At 46.2% G+C, this 18,757-nt stretch overlaps 1 protein-coding gene and 1 long non-coding RNA gene across 5 annotated transcripts in view; one reads left to right on the plus strand and one right to left on the minus strand.

The window, feature by feature from the left end:
- LOC133238799 (protein sidekick-1) overlaps positions 1–18,757 on the minus strand; it is a 733,626-nt gene that overhangs the window by 403,927 nt on the left and 310,942 nt on the right. The gene's annotated exons all lie outside the window — the stretch shown is intronic.
- On the plus strand, positions 4,084–6,395 carry LOC133238798 (uncharacterized). The gene is made up of 2 exons (XR_009733635.1): positions 4,084–5,585; positions 5,692–6,395. It is a non-coding gene; the product is annotated as an uncharacterized LOC133238798 (long non-coding RNA).

The following is an 18,757-nucleotide window of genomic DNA, read 5'->3' on the forward strand; positions in this document are numbered from 1 at the left end:
TGGACCTCGAGACAGGGAAACCCAGACAGAGAAATGACATAATTAACCAAAGGTAAAGAACCGAGAAGCCACAAGATGTGTTTCAAAAATAGCAAGTGGCCTGTTCTGCCTAAAACCACAAGACTTTTTGTGGTAGGACTAAAGAGAGAGAAGCCAGATGCACTCAACTCCAATAGACGTCTATGCTCAGGGGCAGGGACTGGAGATACGGCGAGACATACCACAACCTGGAAAAGAAGGCTTCTTTCACAGTAACAGTGGTGCGAGTCGACCCAGCTGTACTCTGCTCTGATGGTGGGGAGAACAGGGTGGGTCAGCAGGTAGCCTGGAACAGAGCAGCTGAAAGAACAAAGACTTGGCTGTGTTTCTCAGCCCAGTTCAAGAAAGGAAGAGACTGACCTGGATGCATACAAAACCCCAGGTAGACTGCTGTAAAGACAAAGTGTCTAGCCTCACCATGGCTCAGAATAAATATCTGTTAAAATGGTCTAGCTCCTTCTGTCTGCACAGAACACATTCTGTGACACCAACTTAGCTTCCTGGATCTTCTGGTCCTGCAAAGAGGGCGACCTGAAAAACAGATATGAATCTAATGGTCACGGGAGTGTGCTGCCCCCTTACTGGAGATGAGTGCTTGGCACGTCCATCACTCAGTCCTCAGGGTCCTGACCAGTTCCAAGAATTCAGACCAAACAAACAGAAGCCAGCCTGGTGTGTGCGGAGCTGAGGACCTCATTCTGGATGTGGTGATGAGTCCCCATAGGAGCCAGCTGCTCTTACCTGATGAGGTGCTAACTCTTCTTGCTAAAACAACAGATTTTTTTTTTGAGGAGTTTTGAATACCAAAAAAGACAAAAGTCAATCATATATGAAATAAGTGACATTCTGTTTTGTTTTGTTTTTTTCTTTAGTTCAATATAGAATCACCAGAGTGACATATTGGGAAAATTTACCTGGTGAGGTGAACTGCCAGATAGAGGCAGGAGGTAACAGCCAGGCATCAGGTAATAAGAGCAGAAACAAAGGAGTGTCAACAAAAGAAAACGAAGAATATGCAGGATTTGCCTTCACGCCACAGACAAAAATCAAGTCTGTAGGTTAGGGACCCCAGTGTAAAAGAGGAAACTGTAAGGGTCTCAGAACCTAGGAGAATATCATCTTGTTATACAACAAGAAAAGAGACCTTCCTCAGGCCAATAAAGGCATTAACCATAAAGGAAAATATGGTGAATGTAACCATTGTAAAAAATAAAAAAGTTCTTCTCCTCAATAGACACCATAAGGAGTGAAACGGCAACCTGCAGAGATGAGGAAAATACCACAGGCAAAGGATGTGCGCCCAGTGTCCATAAAGAACTCCTATGAATCAGTAAGGAAAACGGCCAACTCCAGAAGGAAAATGGGCAGAAGGTGTGAAGACTCAAACCGGTACCGCATGAGGGAGGAGATGCAACTGACAGACACACGTATAAGAACATACAACATACATGAACATGCCACTGCTAAGTCGCTTCAGTCGTGTCTGACTCTGTGCGATCCCACAGACGGCAGCCCACCAAGCTCCCCGTCCCTGGGATTCTCCAGGCAAGAACACTGGAGTGGGTTGCCATTTCCTTCTCCAATGCATGAAAGTGAAAGTGAAGTCGCTCAGTCGTGTCCCGTGTCTGACTCTTCTCGACCCCATGGAACTGCAGCCTCCCAGGCTCCTCTGTCCATGGGAGTTTCCAGGCAAGAGTACTGGAGTGGGTAGTGTTGGGGAAATTAAAACCACTGGGATATGACTATACACCTGCTAGTGTGGCAAATGTTTAAAAATCTAAATATTGATGAAGAGTTGGAGCTTTTTCTTCCTTTATGAAGTTCAAAAACAGTTTGAAAAATACAGTGCAACTGAAGACAGGCACAGCCTATGACCCCACGCACCAGGAAGCACATGCGAGGACACGGCGTCAGCGGGGGATGGTGTCCGAGACCCCCAGCGGCCCTGAAAGCTGGGAGACCACGTCCTGTGTGCACTATGTGGTCTCCTGTATAAAGATACCCACGACAACATTCAGCCTACCAGTTAGCCACAGCAGGAGAGTAACAAAGTGACTGATAATGAAACAGATGTAACACTATACTGTGAGAGAACTTATATACATGTGGTCTCCTTGAAATACCTCACTGTACAGTTCTCACCCCTCACCTCACGTGAGAAGGGAGGTGAACGGCAGCATAACCCAGCGTGAGGCTACCATCAGCCTTCTGACGGCACGTCAGGAGGAGGGCCATCTGCCTCAGTGATCTGAGACCCTGAACGGTGACAATGTCCACGACCGGATGTCAGGAGCAGACGATGCGGGTGCTGGGGCCTCACCGTGGTGGGACAGAGCAGCATGGTGAGAGACTGCATCAAGCAACTCTCAACAGCGCTCGATGTAAAACTCAAGCACTACTCACTTGTGGGCCTTTCCGTTTAATAGTTTGGGCCTCAGTGGGCAACTGAAACTATAGGAAGTGACACGCAGACAAGGGGGGACTGTGCACTCATAGCAGGGCCGCCCACTGCAGCCAGAACTGCAAACAAGACGAATGACTGTTAACCACAGGACGGTAATCTGTGGCATGGAAACCACAGGGCAACGAGCATGGGCGAGACACAGCTACAAAAGCACGAGGCTCAAAGCATAACGCTGAGCTGAGACAGCAGCACGCGAGGGAATACATTCTATTGATTCCATCTGTATAAGTGCCTCTCCCCAACCCCCGCCAAAGAAGCAAAAGATAGAAGCAGTAAAACTAAAGAACAACAAGAAAGTATTTCCACAGAGTCAAGTCTTCTGAGGAGAAGGCGATGGCACCCCACTCCAGCACTCTTGCCTGGAAAATCCCATGGATGGAGGAGCCTGGTGGGCTGCAGTCCATGGGGTCGCTAGAGTCAGACACAACTGAGCAACTTCACTTTCACTGTTCACTTTCCTGCATTGGAGAAGGAAATGGCAACCCACTCCAGTGTTCTTGCCTGGAGAATCCCAGGGACAGGGGAGCCTGGTGGGCTGCCGTCTATGGGGTCGCATAGAGTCGGATACGACTGAAGCGACTTAGCAGCAGCAGCAGCAAGTCTTCCGGGGTTGGAATGGAGGAGTGACTGGAAAGGGACCCACAGGAGGGTTACAGGTTGTGTTCAAAACTGGAATGACAGGTGGTCATGTGGGTGTTTGCTGAATATCATGTTTTACTTTGCACATTTATGTTTTGTGCACTTTCCCACATGTATGTATATTTCATAATTAAATATGGTGGTTATCAGTTAAAACAGGGACATTAATAGTACAGCTGGGCTGGGGAAGAAGGCAGATTTCAAAGGAACAAGATCAGGGTGACGATGGTTCATTCTGTAAAATGCTGGTCGATATTTAGACATGCTGAAGGAGAAACAAAGACAAAGATATTGGAGTTTTAGTAGAAAGTGTGCATTGTTAACTTTTTCTCTTAATTGTTGCATTGTGTTTATATTAATTCCACAGGGATGGTTTTCTAAAATAAATTAGCTTAGTTAAAATTAATCAGATAAGTGACACTTTACATATGTTGATTGTTAAAATCTCAATGCAACATGCCTTTATATCTGAGCTGAAAACACAATAATGAGAGTATGAGATTGAAGCCTGGTGAGACATTAAGCCTTACACTTCTGTCACTCACACGCCCCTGCCCCACGTTAGTGCAAGGCGTATGCCTGTCTCACTGTCAGCGACACTTCCATGCGCCTCTGTCTCTGGTGACCAGAATTACCAGCTCCTGCGAGGCAGCTATTTATAGATTTTCATTTAGCCTCAGTTTTTCAAAAGGCTAGCTTTAAAAAAATCATTCTAGGCCAAAATGTTGTTCTACATTTTACTTGTATAAAAAAGAAATAAGTGATGTTATCATTTTTAATAACAGAATAAATAGAAGCTGCAAAGTCCCAAAGATTAATTTTTTATAATAATATAGTTATAATAAAATTACATTTGAACAACTATATAAATTTCACGGATATATATTTCTCAAATGAGAATCTACCCATGGTTAGGTCAGAATAACCTGGCAGGGTATAGAGATACGCACAAGAAATTGCGTGTGTTGTAATTCATCGGGATTTTTATTTCTTGTATCATTTATTTCTCTTCTAGGAGCACATTATGAAAAAAAAATCTCTACCACACAATGTCCCAAACTACCAGAGCACCCATTTAACAAAGCACAAGTCCTTAAAGAGAAAAGTAAAATGAAAACCCGCTTCAACTCCAAGTTTAAAGAGACAGAGAGATGTGATCACGTGGCTCAGGACCATCGGGTAAGAGTGAGTGTGAGTATACCTCACCCTCTCATCCTGCAGGACCTGAGACAGGAGAGAATTAACCAGTTACCTCCCCACGGACAGGGTGAAACCACGCTGTCGCTCAGAGCCTTTTATCTCCATGAATGTACTTTAATAGACAGGCAAGTATGGAAGGAAAATTAATATTAGTCATAAATCAACCAGTACACTCAAATTCAACTGCTTCCTGTGCGCCAGGCGCTGCGTTAGGGCCTGGGACACAGGCGACTGACACTGCGTCCATCCTCACGGAGCGCACAGGCTGTCGCTGCTGACGGGCCCAACCGCGAGGGAAACAGGACCACACAGACCTCGCCGCGCCTGGGCTCAGCCAAGCGGCCTGGGAAGTGTTCTCAGAGGAAGACGACATGCAAAGCCAAGAAGGGGTAACCAGTCGGCGGAATGGCCTTCCGGGCAGTGGACGGCGTGTGTGAGGTCCTGCGAGGGAGGGCCCAGCGCAGGCGGGGCAGAGTCCACATGGCTGTCGCGCGGAGGGACGGGGCAGGCGGGCGGAGCCGGGGGCAGGCGGCCGCCCGCAGGGACGGCTCCAGCACAGGATTCGTCGTGAAAACCACGGAAATCACTCACGGAGGGCGCCCGCGGGACCTCGTGTGGCCTGCGGGGAGCGTCTGCCCTCCAGGGCAGAGGCTGACCAGAGAGGACGAAACTGGAACCCGGGACGTGGGTCAGGGTTCCTGCAGCGAGCCAAGTAGCGCGTGCCCGCGGCCTGACGGCGGTTGGTGCTGGGGGAGAAGGAGGACGTGATGACACCGGGGACTCACCGAGCGAGGCGAGGGAGGGGTCAGGAGACGGCGGGAGCCGTTCTAGGTTCTCGGCCCTTCACTAATGAAGCCAGCTGAGAAACTGCCTTCATCACTCCAGATCAATCCAAGTCTGCCGGTAGAGAGAGGAAAAACAACACGACACTCCCTATTTCAAACGTGAATAAACCGTTTACCACTTTTCTGACCCTGGGGGCCACTAGACAGACTGTAGACTGCCGAGGTGTTGGCGTCAGAGAAGGGCCTCTTCTCCACCGGTCGCCCTGGGTCCTGGAACTACCTCGGAGCACCACTTCCTGCTGCCCTTTGCTGTTGCCTTATTTCAGGGAGGAGAGGGGCAGGACAACTTACTATGGGATGTCAAGCACAAGCCAAGCTCCATTCATTCATTCCACCCACAAATATTCCTCAAATACCAGCACGTGTGGGGCACTGTGCTGTGCGCCAGTGGTGCGAAGGTAAAGAAAAACCAGTCCCTCCCTCCCTCAGAGAATTCCACCCTAGCTGGACTTGAGGAAGTAGGGACTGGAACAAAAGTAACAGCAGAATTATTCACTATTTTAGGTGATGTACCCATTCAGATGACTTATCCATCGGGTCAAAGAGAGCGTGCAAAACTTGCTCAAGTGTTCCCCTAAGTAAGACTGCTAATCATAAAGTGTGGTGCCAAGGGGGTCGGACTTCGGGATAAGGAGAAGAGGCTGGAGCCTGGCGGGGGTGCACAGAAGGGGTGCCCACGCCCACAGGCCCACGACTACAGAGAACTCACATCTGGACCCCGCTTCACAGAGGAGGGGCCCAAGCACTGGTTCTCATGACTGAGTGAGAAAGCCCACTCTGTCTCAGAGAGGTATATCTTTCATCTATTTCTCTACTTTCATGTGAAGTCAACAATCTCCAAGTTAGTCAAAAGAACCTATCAAAGTTATAAAGATCTTAATCGTTCTATTGATATGGCTCATATCTATGCTTTCTGAAAATGACATACTGTCCTTTAAAGTCACTGCTATTTTTCAAACATGAAGTTATGTAAGTAACATTTTCTATTTCTTGGAGGCAGTGTTTCTTTGTCTGAGAGCCCAAACCAAGGTGCCAAGTTGTTAGAAGTCATGCAGACTTCATCTACATCCTCAAGTGTGCAAAAAAGTTTCCCTAGAAAGAGATTCAAGCATACCAGAAGCTAGATTATACCATTTCTATTTTTCAAATTTATAAGCACAACAGCAAAGGCATTAAGATGGCCAAAATAAAGTGTGCATGTGAGAAGAGAGCGCACGTATTACCCTTTCGCTCTGTACTTCGCCACGGCGTGACTGGAGCTGCCCTGAGTGCGGGGCAGCCAGCCGCTGGCATGTCTCCGTCTCAGTGGCGCAGCCGCAGGCACGCCCGCCCAGCTCCCCTTGCGTCTTACCTCCCCTTCAAGGCATGTGTGTGTTTGACCAGCATTCCACCAAGAAGAAAGAAAAACATCTCCCTGTGGCAAGCTAGGGAAAGCTCACTGAGCTAGTTTCAGCAGGTATGTTTCAGTGAGCATTGGTGCTGTTCAGACAGAGAACAAAGCGCGAGACAAACCAGAATGCTTGTAAAAAAGGGATGAGCAGTTATATCTGTGAGACTAAACTGAGATGCTGGGGTCAGGGGATATCTTAACAGCTAATTTTTCTCAAATTGACAATGCCTAGCATACTCTGGAAGCATATCACCTTCTTCCCATGGTGACAACAATCTCTTACTTTGAAACATGCTTTGAAAATAAGTTCCGTTCAACTGAAAATAAGCCTCGCTTAGCAATTACAGGATACTTAGCTAAGGTTAGACTTCTTTTTCTACTTTCCCAGCTTCTTTAATAGATGCAGAGCCTTTGACACTGGCAGGGAAAACATATAATACAGCAAACTTTATAACGATAGTAGCCATAAAGAACAGGTTGGGTGGCCAACCATCCGTGTTGCCCCAGGGACTCGCGGACTTTCAGTGCTAAACTGGAACAGTCCCGGGCAAACCAGCAGGAGCGGTTACCCTGCAAGCCACACACCCTTCCACAGACATGAGGTCTAAACAACTGTTTATTTTCTCAGTGTACCCAATGTTTCATTGTACAAATCCCTCGATTCCAGCATAAACCTCAAGAGGGAAAATAAACAAACAAAAACCATGGAACAAGCCCCGAGTCAAGGAGATATGCTACAAACATAAATTCAAGTTCCCTAAATATTTAATTCAAAAACTCGAAGGAGAAAAAACTACTATGCATGAAATAAACTTTCATTTTTTGATTAATCCCCCTAGAATCACCTCATTTGAAGACAGAAACATGGATGTTCATGTCTCTGCTCTGGGACATTTATCATTACAAATCTTATTCTAAAAGTATCACAATCTTACTTCAAATATGGAAAAGTCAAATCTTTTCACTATTATAAATAGATTTAAAAATATGGGAATATTTGACTCTATGTAGTTTATTAATACTAATTTAAAATAATCTAATTATACATTCCTTCAAAGTCCAACCTGAAATCAAATTTATGTCCTAGCTGTCGGATATATGTAAGATGTATGTTGTACACACCTGCATGCACATACATATTCAGGCATGTGTTTATACATGCTATACATTTGTTCCATACATGCGTGTCTCTGTGGATGTGGATGTGTGAGCATGCACACACGTGTGAACATGAGACACACCTGGAGGACACAGGATCCTGAATATCTGCCGCTGCTGGGCTGTCTCTCAGCAGATGAACCAGCCCCAGCACTGAGCCTGCAGGCTTCTCGCCTCGAAGCGTCCCTGTGAGCACCCTTCCTTCTCAGGCCCAGTGAAGACAGTCTGCCTCCTGGTGCCATCACCATCTTGCTAAAATAGGGCCTTGACGTGGACAGATGGACTCTCAGGAGATTGTCAGCAGCAACTGGTTTTGTTCCTTTTAGAAGTAAGGAGCAAGGCACGACAAGGGGGATGGCAAACACTAATCCCCTTGCTCCAAGCCTCAGCCTGGGAAATGTGCTGGGGCTTCCTGTTCCCTGAAACTGAAGAGGGCATCTCCTGGAGAGCACCAGGGCTCACCTGATCTGTCCCTACACCAGCAGGGCTTCATTACAGCTCGCCCACAGGCTCTGCCTCACTGCTCCTCCAGGAGTCCCATCTCACCTAATGCTTTTGAGGACCTGGACTGTGGTTCGCATGAAGGATTAAGGAAACCACGTTCACACCTCCAGATGGGATGAAAGGAATCAGAAATACAAAATGCAATTTTGCTTTGCAAGATTTACTTGAAAGGAAATAACACCGGGAGAATACTACAACCACTGCCTCCTCCTCTATTTGAAACCCTCACATGAGTAATCACAGTAAGAGAGGCAAGAACCACTAACAGTCTCAATGCTCTTATACAATCCAGGAGCCAGGCCAAGCCCTCTACGTGAGTGGGTGCTTGTACAGTCCCATGAGGTGGGGATTACTGCTCTTCCAGCAACACAGAAGGGGAAACTGAGCCACAGAGGAGCTGAATAACGTGCCCAAAGTCACACACCATTAAATGGCAGGACCAGGGTCTGAACTCAGAGTTCACATTCTCAGCCACCACTTTACATTGCGTCTTTCTGAGCTGTACGTATTATTCTTCCTAACCATACTCAGAACAGTAAGACAGCAGAAAGTGCTAAGATGGTTACAAAAATTTTTTTAAGTTCTTTTTAAAATTTTTAGTCATTAGATGCTTTTCAAAATTTCCATCACTGAGACAATTCCTTAATTTCATCATGAGATCAAAGAACTGACTAAAATTTATCTGAGGCCTTTACAATTTATTTAAATTCATACAGAGTGTGTTAGATGAAAACCAGGCACTGAACAGACAGACACTCCACTCACAACCAGAGACCACAGACAAGCCACCGACAGGCCGCCAATTCCGCCTTCCTCTCCACCTTCAATTAACATGAGCATGGATTCACATCCATGTTCACAGACAAAATTTGTAAACTTAACTACAATTTAATTCAATAATATTAACCCATACACAGCAACTTCAAAACAGACTATGATTTCTCCATATATATCTAGTTTTAAAATCAGAAAAAGTTAGTAAGATTATTGACAGTAAATTAGTTGTGTAAAGCTCACACCATGATACAGGTTTCAGGCAGAACACGAAGCTCCACAGAGCTTAGGTAAATAGTGATCATCATTGTAGGCAGAAATGACTTCCCAGTGATTTTTGTGGAATGAAAGACATGTGTTAAAATGGGTAGACTTCACACAGATGATTTCTAAATACCCAAGGTTACTCAGCATAGGTAATGCACAAAAGTGTCTCATGCATTAAACTATAGGCTCGGACTACAAAAATAAAGTATTCACATTGTACATGTAACCTCAGGACATAATTTATCAATCTTGGATATAACAATTTTCCTCGTCTTATAATGAATGGGCACGTCTCGACTGAAGAAGGAAAGATTCATGCTCTCAAAGATAAATAAGTTCTAAGGACTCCTCCCCATTTATAATCTTCCAAGGTAAAACAGTAAAATTCCGTCAGTGGTGATAGAGACGGAGCACTGAAACACCAAGAATCATCATCCTGGGTGAAGTGTGAGTGTGCCTGGTAGGGCTGTTTGAGCCCAGGCTTTCCAATCTGTCCACAGCACACTGTGTCCAGAGGGCCTTCCAACTTATGGCCACGGCAGCGAGGAGACTGGGCCTCTGCCTGGCCCGTCCGCAGAGCGGAGTCCAGCGGGTGCACGTTTTGCCCGAGAGGTGGGGAGCACGGTACTTTCTCTCTCTCCCCGGGTCTTCCTCTTCGGCCCCACGTTTCCTTTTCTCCTCCTCTGCCGTGCTGGTGCTCTTCCTGTGATCGCTTCCGCCCCTCCTCTCCTCCTCTGCCGCCCCCACCGCCCCCTCCTCACTGTGTTTGTCCTGGAATTCGGGGTCTATCCACTACCTGTGGGCGCATTCAGGTAAGACACTCTCTTCTTGGTGATTCCCGGACATCAGCAGTCCTGGCTGCCTGCTCCCTTCCTGCTCTCTCTTTTTGTGGGCAGCTTTTTTTCTCTAAGTGTTGGCACTCTCAGAGCTGGCTTCTCTTCTTTTCTAACATCTCTCTCCCCTTCTCACGGTTTTAAATGCCACTTGTACACTGATAGATTTCCAATTTTCTGTCTCAAGCTTAGATATTTCCTTTGAGCTCCAGACTTTTGTCATTCCAATTGTTGATCCAAAAGTTGATCTCTGCACACCGATTCTTCACAGGCGTCTCTCTCAAACTTAGCATTCTTATATAGTAGTCATTGTTTCAGTGAATCAGAAACAAGAAGCCTGACTCCACAATGTACCCAATTGATCTTTAAGCCATTGAGTCTAATTGTTTAATCCTTATTCATTCTATAACTGTTGATTATACTTTGAACCTATAGCTTTAATTCGTCCACTTTCCCCAGTTGCTCTGCCCTGTCTTAATCCAAGCTGCCAGGGCTGCATTTGCAAATAAGATGTTTGCAAAGCTTCCTAAGGATTCTGTTTCCACTGTTACCACCCATTCTTCACAAAGCAAATCAGATCATGACACCCGCCATGCCTTTCCACTGCACCGAGAACGAAACCCAAACTCTCCTCCAGCGCACGCGATGGGGCCCCGCTGTCACCCGGGGAAGCCCCGCACTGTCGCCACGCAGATTCCTCTCAGGTCTCAGACCACCCGGCTCTTCACCACCTCAGCTTCTACCAGCAGTGGACCAGAACATGCAGCTCCATTTCTTCATGTCACTGGCTCCTCTCTCTTCAAATTTTGGTCTAAACGTTATATCCTTGAATAGGGCTGATTCTCTTGATGCATTTGTTCCTTTGCCCATGTTTCATCTGTTTACCCTTACCAGACTCTAAATTCTGTGAGAATAGGGACCCATGGGATGTCATCAGCTGCTAGAGTGTCTGACACAAGGAAGCATCTGACAAGTGTTTCTCAAGGAAACAAAGGCACCTCTTTACCCACACAGAACTTAGCTCAAGAAAATTACAAAAGAAAAAAAAGGTCCAAGGAAATATTTAATGATGATCAGTGAAAGTAAAAAATAAGATTCAATGAAATATTTAGTGATCATCAGTCAAATGTAAAAAAAAATGCAAAAAACGAAAACAAAAAAACAACTCAGAAAAGACTACATGAGGCGTCAGGTGTCAAAAAATCACACACTGTATGATTCCACTTACATGAAACCTCCAAAACAGACAAATGAAGAGGGACAGAAAGGAGGTCAGCGTTTGCCAGGGCCCGGTGATGGGGGCGGGAGCGGGGGTGCTGGTGGTGAGCTACAGATGCTGGGTGTGGGGCTTTCTTTGGGTGATGAAAATATTCTGTTAGTGGTGGTGACTGCCCAGCTCTGAATACACTTGACCTTTGAACAATGCACGTTTGAACTGCACAGGGCCACCCATGTGTGGATGTTTTTCAATAGTAATATTTCCAGTAGTCATGCATGGATGTGAAAGTTGGACCATAAAGGTGGCTGAGCACTGAAGAATTGATGCTTTCAAAATGTGGTGCTGGAGAAGACTCTCGAGAGTCCCTTGGACAGCAAGGAGATCAAACCAGTCAATCTCAAAGGAAATCAACTCTGGATATTCATTGCAAGGACTGATGTGGAAGCTCCAATCCTTTGCCCACCTGATGCGAAGAGCCAACTCATTTGAAAAGATTCTGATGCTGGGAAAAATTGAAGGCAAAAAGAAGAAGAGGGCAGCAGAGGATGAGATGGTTGAATCATATCACCAATTCAATGGACATGAACTTGGGCAAACTCTGGGAGATCGTGAGGGCAGTGAAGCCTGGCATGCTGCAGTCCATGGGTTTTGAAGAGTTGGACATGACTTAGCGAATGAACAAATACTACAGTACTTGGGGTCTGTGGTCAGAGGAACTGGAGATGCGAAGGGCTGGCTGTAAGTTATATGTGGATTAACCCCGACACTGCTCAAAGGTCAACTGTATACTAAAGACCACTGAACTATACAGTTCAAAAGATATACTCTTTTTTGTAAATGATTTTTTTTTAATTTTCATTTTTTGGCCACACTGTGCTGCATGTAGGATCTCAGTTCCCTGATCAACCAGGGATTGAACCTATGCCCCTGCAACGGAAGTGCAGAGTTGTAACCACTGGGCTGCCAGTGAAGTCCCCAAGATATATTCTTTTAAAAGGATTAATGATAGTTGAGTTACATCTCAATAAAGCTTTTTTTATTTTTAATAAAAGGACTGTACAAGATGAACTATGCTGAAATGGCTACAATCCACTCACTAGACTGTGAGCCTTTCTGAGGCAGAATCACTGTATTGATCTTTTTATCCCCAGATCCTAGCACAGTGCTGACTGGTGCTTGGGCTGAATGGATGAAGGATGACCTTGAGATCAGTGACTGTCATTTGGATGCAAATTCTCCAGCAATTAGGTCTAACTAGGCTTTACTTGGATCTGATTACAGCCAAGAATGAGCCCTCATGAGAAAATGATTCCGCATCACACAGACGTGACACTTTGTAATTCACAAAAGGCTATGATATCTGTTACTCTATCTGAATATCACACACAACAGTAACATTCCTGTGAGGTGGGCTGGCCGGTTTATCATCACTTTCGTTTTCCAGATGGACAAATGGAGCCTCACTGAAGTTACAGACTGGCCCTAAGATACCTGCCTACACATGGCACTGTGGGGTCAGAGAGCAGGTGAGACATGCCCACTGCAGGCCTCTTTTGCAAATCACAGCCCTCTTGGGCAAGCTGAGACCACCTCTGCCGTCCACATTCACAGGGATAACCTGGACGGCATCTTTCCGGTGCTCAGCTCTATCCCTGGCTCCATCACTAACAGAGATTTGACCCTAAATCATGGAGCTACTCTCTTCCCCCACGCAGTCATCCACAAAATTGGTGTGATAAGACTTCCTCTACTTTCTCGACTGGGACGTCATGAAGATTTAGAGCGGTCTTGCAGAAAGGAACAGAGATAGGCTGGACCCTCCGTCACACCTGCACGCACATCACTTACCCTCCCCAGCAGACCTTCCTCCTCCCGGGAATGCCGGCTCCCTCCGCTCCTCCGCAGAACCCCAGCCAACAAATGGGCAGGATGTTTTCACGTCTGACGTTCACACAATCGGTGTGACCCCATTTCATGTGTGAAAAAGCTACGTCCCCCAAACATTAACTAGGCCTGCCCAGAATCAGGAAAAGGTCAGAGTACAGCTGACTCTCAAAGTTGTCTCTTCTCAGAAAACCCAGAGTGCTATCCAAAGCCCACCCCACTCCTCAAACTTTGCCTGCACACAGGACTGCTCCTATTGACACCTGCATTCCTTGACCACTTCCATATACAGGATCTCCAGGACTCTGTGGGGGTACTGCTCCCCACCTCCTGAAAGGCTGCCACTCTTCCCACAAAGGGGGACCTGGGGACGCAGGCTGCCAACCAGACCAGCACCTCCTGCCAAGTTTAGCTGCCCAGGTCCCTCTGTGTGACCTTTGATCCTCTCCATGCCCCGCTGCCCTGACCTCTCCAGTTCACAGCTCCCCAGGGCCCTGGCCCTAAGGGCCACGAGGGCCCGGAAAGGACACAGCCTGTGAATTTCTCTTGGCTCTAAGAACATCCTTTCCTTCCTGGAGTTTCCTTCTCCTCCTCGTTTGTGTGGGAGGAACTCAGACTTGTATCCAACATTTCTTCCTGAAGATCCAGGTAAGACCAGACGTGAGCAGGCTTACCACAATACAGAGGCCACAATACAGAGCCCCCAAGTGCGCGTGTAAGCTACCGAGCCACACTCGGCGGCTGGCTCTCCATGCACACGCAGGTGATACGCATCCCAGAGCGTTACCAGAAGGTGCCCTGGCAGGCCAGGCCCTGCGTCCGGGTTACAGATGAAATAGTGTCACCACGTCTTCTTGACTTATTAACTCCAGCAGGATCTCCTGGCCTGGGTCCAAAGCATATTTCCTTCACAGGGGATTTCGTGCTTCAGGAGTGACTTCCGTGGATGACACCAGTGCAACTCGGTGCTTTTAAATGAACAGATAAGTGAGTGAGTAAATGACCCAGATTTAGGGAGAGTGACGCAGACACGGATAATCTAAAAGGGAAGCTAATAAGCGGCACTGCTTTTTGACTGTGTAATAAACTCTGCGTGAGGTGCTCAGGTAGAAATGCCTCCCTGGTTGTCCAGCCAACGGTAAGACTGGCTTAAATTTCCCAAGGACGTTTTAAGAAGGGGGCACTGGAGGAGGCATATCTCTCTCTCTGCTACAGGAGCCATTGACCAAGGACCAAAAATTCATTGCAGAACAACCTAAAAAATCCATAGTTCCAAATGAGCTGATGATTAGGAAGCCGACTCTGAGTACTAATGCATGCTTCCTTATATAATTGAGAGCATAATGAGCAGAGAGGGGATGGTGATAAGAGGTGACGTTTACTCTACAGGATAGAAAGGGATTTCACATCTGTAATTCTGTCCACCAAATCAACGTTCCCCAGGATAACTCCAAGAGTGTGGTAGCGTAGGTACCATGATTTCATTTGGGATATCCCATCACATCATCTCTGTTGGGAGTAGTTAAAAGTCTTGCGCAAGGTCACACAGCTCCTAAGGGATGAAGCTGAGACAAAGACCTTTGTTTTCTAAGTCCCAGCCTAGTGCAGGCGGTCCCCACAGCACGTGCCCAGAATGAGCCAAGTTCTGTTATTTATTTATTTATCCAAGAAATACTTTCCATTCATCCAACAAACATTAACTTCTCAGTATGGCCAAACACCGAGCTAAGTGCTGGGCCTCCAAAGACAAAGAAATAATCCAATTAAAAAACGGGCAATTTGGGAGAATGGCATTGAAACATGTAAAATATCATGTAAGAAACGAGTCGCCAGTCCAGGTTCAATGCACGATACTGGATGCTTGGGGCTAGTGCACTGGGACGACCCAGAGGGATGGTATGGGGAGGGAGGAGGGAGGAGGGTTCAGGATGGGGAACACATGTATACCTGTGGTGGATTCATTTTGATATTTGGCAAGACTAATACAATTTGTAAAGTTTAAAAAACACATTTTTCTGAAGAAGGTATTCAAACTGCCAATAGGTACATGAACAGGTGCTCAAAAATCACCAGTCACGAGACAAATGCACATTAAAATGACCATGAGCTATCACCGTACACCTCGCCGAATGGCGATTATCAGAAGATAAGTGACAGCAAGTGCTACTGGGGATGCGGAGAGAAAAGAATCCTCACACGCTGTTGCTGCGAATGTGAACTGGCATAGCTACTAGGAGAACAATTTGGAGGTTCCTCAAAAAATTAAAAATAGGCATCTTTGACCCAGCAATTCCACCTCTGGGTATATATCCAAAGGAAATGGAATCAATATTTTGAAAAGATATCTATAGTCCCACCATGTTCATAAGAACATTATTTATAATTGCCAAGACACAGAAGCAGCCTAAGTATTCACTGATGGATGAATGTGTATATGAATTTTATTCAGCCATAAAAAAGAAGATAAACTTGAGGAAATTATGCTAAGTGAAATAAGTGAAATAAGTCAGAGAGAGACACTGTATGATCTCATATGCAGAATCTAAAAATCTGAACTCACAGAAAGAGAGAACAGCTTGGCGGTTCCCAGAGTGTGTCCTGGGGGAAAACAGACGATAGTGGTCTAGCCATAAGGTAAGTAGGTCCCGAGGATGCGATGGACCACATGGTCCATTACAATACTATACTGCACATTTGACAGTTGTTAAGAGAGTAGATATTAAGTTTTCACCACAAGAAAAAGTCTTTAACTATGGGTTGTAGGGAATGTTAACTAAACTTACTGAGATACATATATATCAAATCGTGATGCTGCACGTCTTAATACAATGTTACACGTCAATACATCTCAGTAATACTGTACTGGGGCGGGGGGAGGGGAGACAAAGAAAAACTGTTCCCTGCTTCTACAGGTTATTATAAGTAACAAACAACCAACTTTATGCAAGGCAGATAGACAGATGACAGCCATTAAGAAGCATATTATTTAGTGGTACATACTGCCTCTTGGGAAACCTGTATGCAGGTCAGGAAGCAACAGTTAGAACTGGACATGGAACAACAGACTTGTTCCAAATAGCAAAAGGAGTATGTCAAAGCTGTATATTGTCACCCTGCTTGTTTAACTTATATGCAGAGTACATCATGAGAAACGCTGGACTGGAAAAAGCACAAGCTGGAATCAAGATTGCCGGGAGAAATATCAATAACCTCAGATATGCAGATGACACCACCCTTATGGCAGAAAGTGAAGAGGAACTAAAAAGCCTCTTGATGAAGGTGAAAGAGGAGAGTGAAAAAGTTGGCTTAAAGCTCAACATTCAGAAAACTAAAATCATGGCATCCGGTCCCATCACTTCATGGGAAATAGATGAGGAAACAGTGTCAGACTATTTTTGGGGGCTCCAAAACCACTGCAGATGGTGACCGCAGCCATGAAATTAAAAGACACCTACTCCTTGGAAGGAAAGTTATGACCAACATACATAGCGTATTCAAAAGCAGAGATATTACTTTGCCAACAAAGGTTCATCTAGTCAAGGCTATGGTTTTTCCTGTGGTCATGTATGGATGTGAGAGTTGGACTGTGAAGAAAGCTGAGCACCAAAGAATTGATGCTTTTGAACTGTGGTGTTGGAGAAGACTCTTGAGAGTCCCTTGGACTGCAAGGAGATCCAACCAGTCCATTCTAAAGGAGATCAGTCCTGGGTGTTCACTGGAAGGACTGATGCTGAAGCTGAAACTCCAGTACTTTGGCCACCTCATGCGAAGAGTTGACTCATTGGAAAAGACCCTGATGCTGGGAGGGATTGGGGGCAGGAGGAGAAGGGGATGACAGAGGATGAGAAGGCTGGATGGCATCACCGACTCGATAGATGTGAGTTTGAGTGAACTCTGGAAGTTGGTGATGGACAGGGAGGCCTGGTGTGCTGCGATTCATGGGGTCACAAAGAGTCGGATACGGACACGACTGAGCGACTGAACTGAACTGAACTAATAAATGCATTTACAAATGCCTCTTGTTCATGGTTGTTGCTGTTTCAAAACAAAATGTGGACACAGATTTAAGAGCTAAAAAAAAGAGCAAGGTATGATTCAACTAACACATTCTGGGCTTCGCAACTTCAGAATTTATTGTTCATTAAAACTGTATTTTAATTATCCTAGTTTTAATTAAAGTATTATGTAGAGCTGGTGAAATGCAATTATGTGCAACTGACTTAAGATGTATAATAGGCTAATATTTGTAAAGAAATGCATTATTGTCACTAGATCTGCTCGTGGAAAATGAAGTGGTATTTTATTTTCAAATGAAAAATTGGTACATAGAATATTAAACTCTTGCCATTAAACACTACATTGCCCACTCAAATGGAACCGAGTAACTGTGAGATGCCCACACCCACGCCCAGGCTACTTCCTCTGCACAGGAATGGTCCTCTGGCTGTGACATGCCCTGTGTCCCAAAGCAGGGGCGCAGGGTCAGCTGCCTGCACATGCCCAGGGACCTTCACCCTCTGCATCCTGCTGTGGTTAGAACAACCAGAACAAAAAGAACTCTCTAGGCTTCAGCAATGAGCATTTGGAAAGCCCATGGAGCATGCACAGGAAGCCAAGGCAGCGGTGCTGTGCCCCGGGGCTCCAGCACACTCTCTGCCCTCGATCCCTCCTTCCCAGCTTACTCTAAGTCCCAGAAGACATCCACAGACACAGCGCGTGCTCAGCCACATGTACTCAAGACACTTCCAAAGCAGGTGTCAGGACATGACTGCTGTGTGCAACGTCGTGTGGGTGACAGAGTGCCTCAGGCCTCATGTCCTTGAGCACCAGTCGGTCAGTCGCTTCTCACCGGTTATCTCCTCGCCAGTCGGTCGGTCGCTTCTCACTGGTTATCTCCTCGCCAGTCGGTCAGTCACTTCTTACCGGTTATCTCTTCACCAGTTGGTCAGTCGCTTCTCACCATTATTTCTTCCCACACCCCTTACCAGCACATACCCACCCTTACTCCCTAAGAGTCTAAGTCCACCCACAAGGACTCAACCGGGCCACCCTCCTGAACTGCATCACCAGATCCCATCAAGTGGAAGGGACTGGATGGAGCAGCCAAGGAGAGGATGAGAGGATAGGAGGTGCCGGAGCACCCGCCTCCCCTCAGTCCCCCACTCAGGCGCTCTACCACCCCACAGCCATAGTCATCTGACTCTGCCAAACTGGATCACCCGTCACTTCCTCACAATACAACACACAGACAACCAAAAGCCACCTCCCTCCTGCAAACCCTCCACATCCTTGTTTCTCAGTCCTGTGTGCCAGGCTACATACTTCACCCTTCTTTGAACCCAACGACCTTCTCTGCAACTGCACCAGAACCTCTCAGCTTTCCTGACACAGTCCATGACCACAAACCACAAAGGTGCGGTTGCACTCAAATGGGCCTCTAAGTCCAGTGTGTGGCTCGATTTGCTGTTGACGCTCCAGATAATTATTTAAAACCTTCACTTCTCTCCTTGTGTCACACTTCACTCTAAACTTATAACTTAT

The sequence above is a fragment of the Bos javanicus genome, chromosome 25 (genome assembly GCF_032452875.1).
Source record: "Bos javanicus breed banteng chromosome 25, ARS-OSU_banteng_1.0, whole genome shotgun sequence".
NCBI classification, from domain to species: Eukaryota; Metazoa; Chordata; class Mammalia; order Artiodactyla; family Bovidae; genus Bos; species Bos javanicus.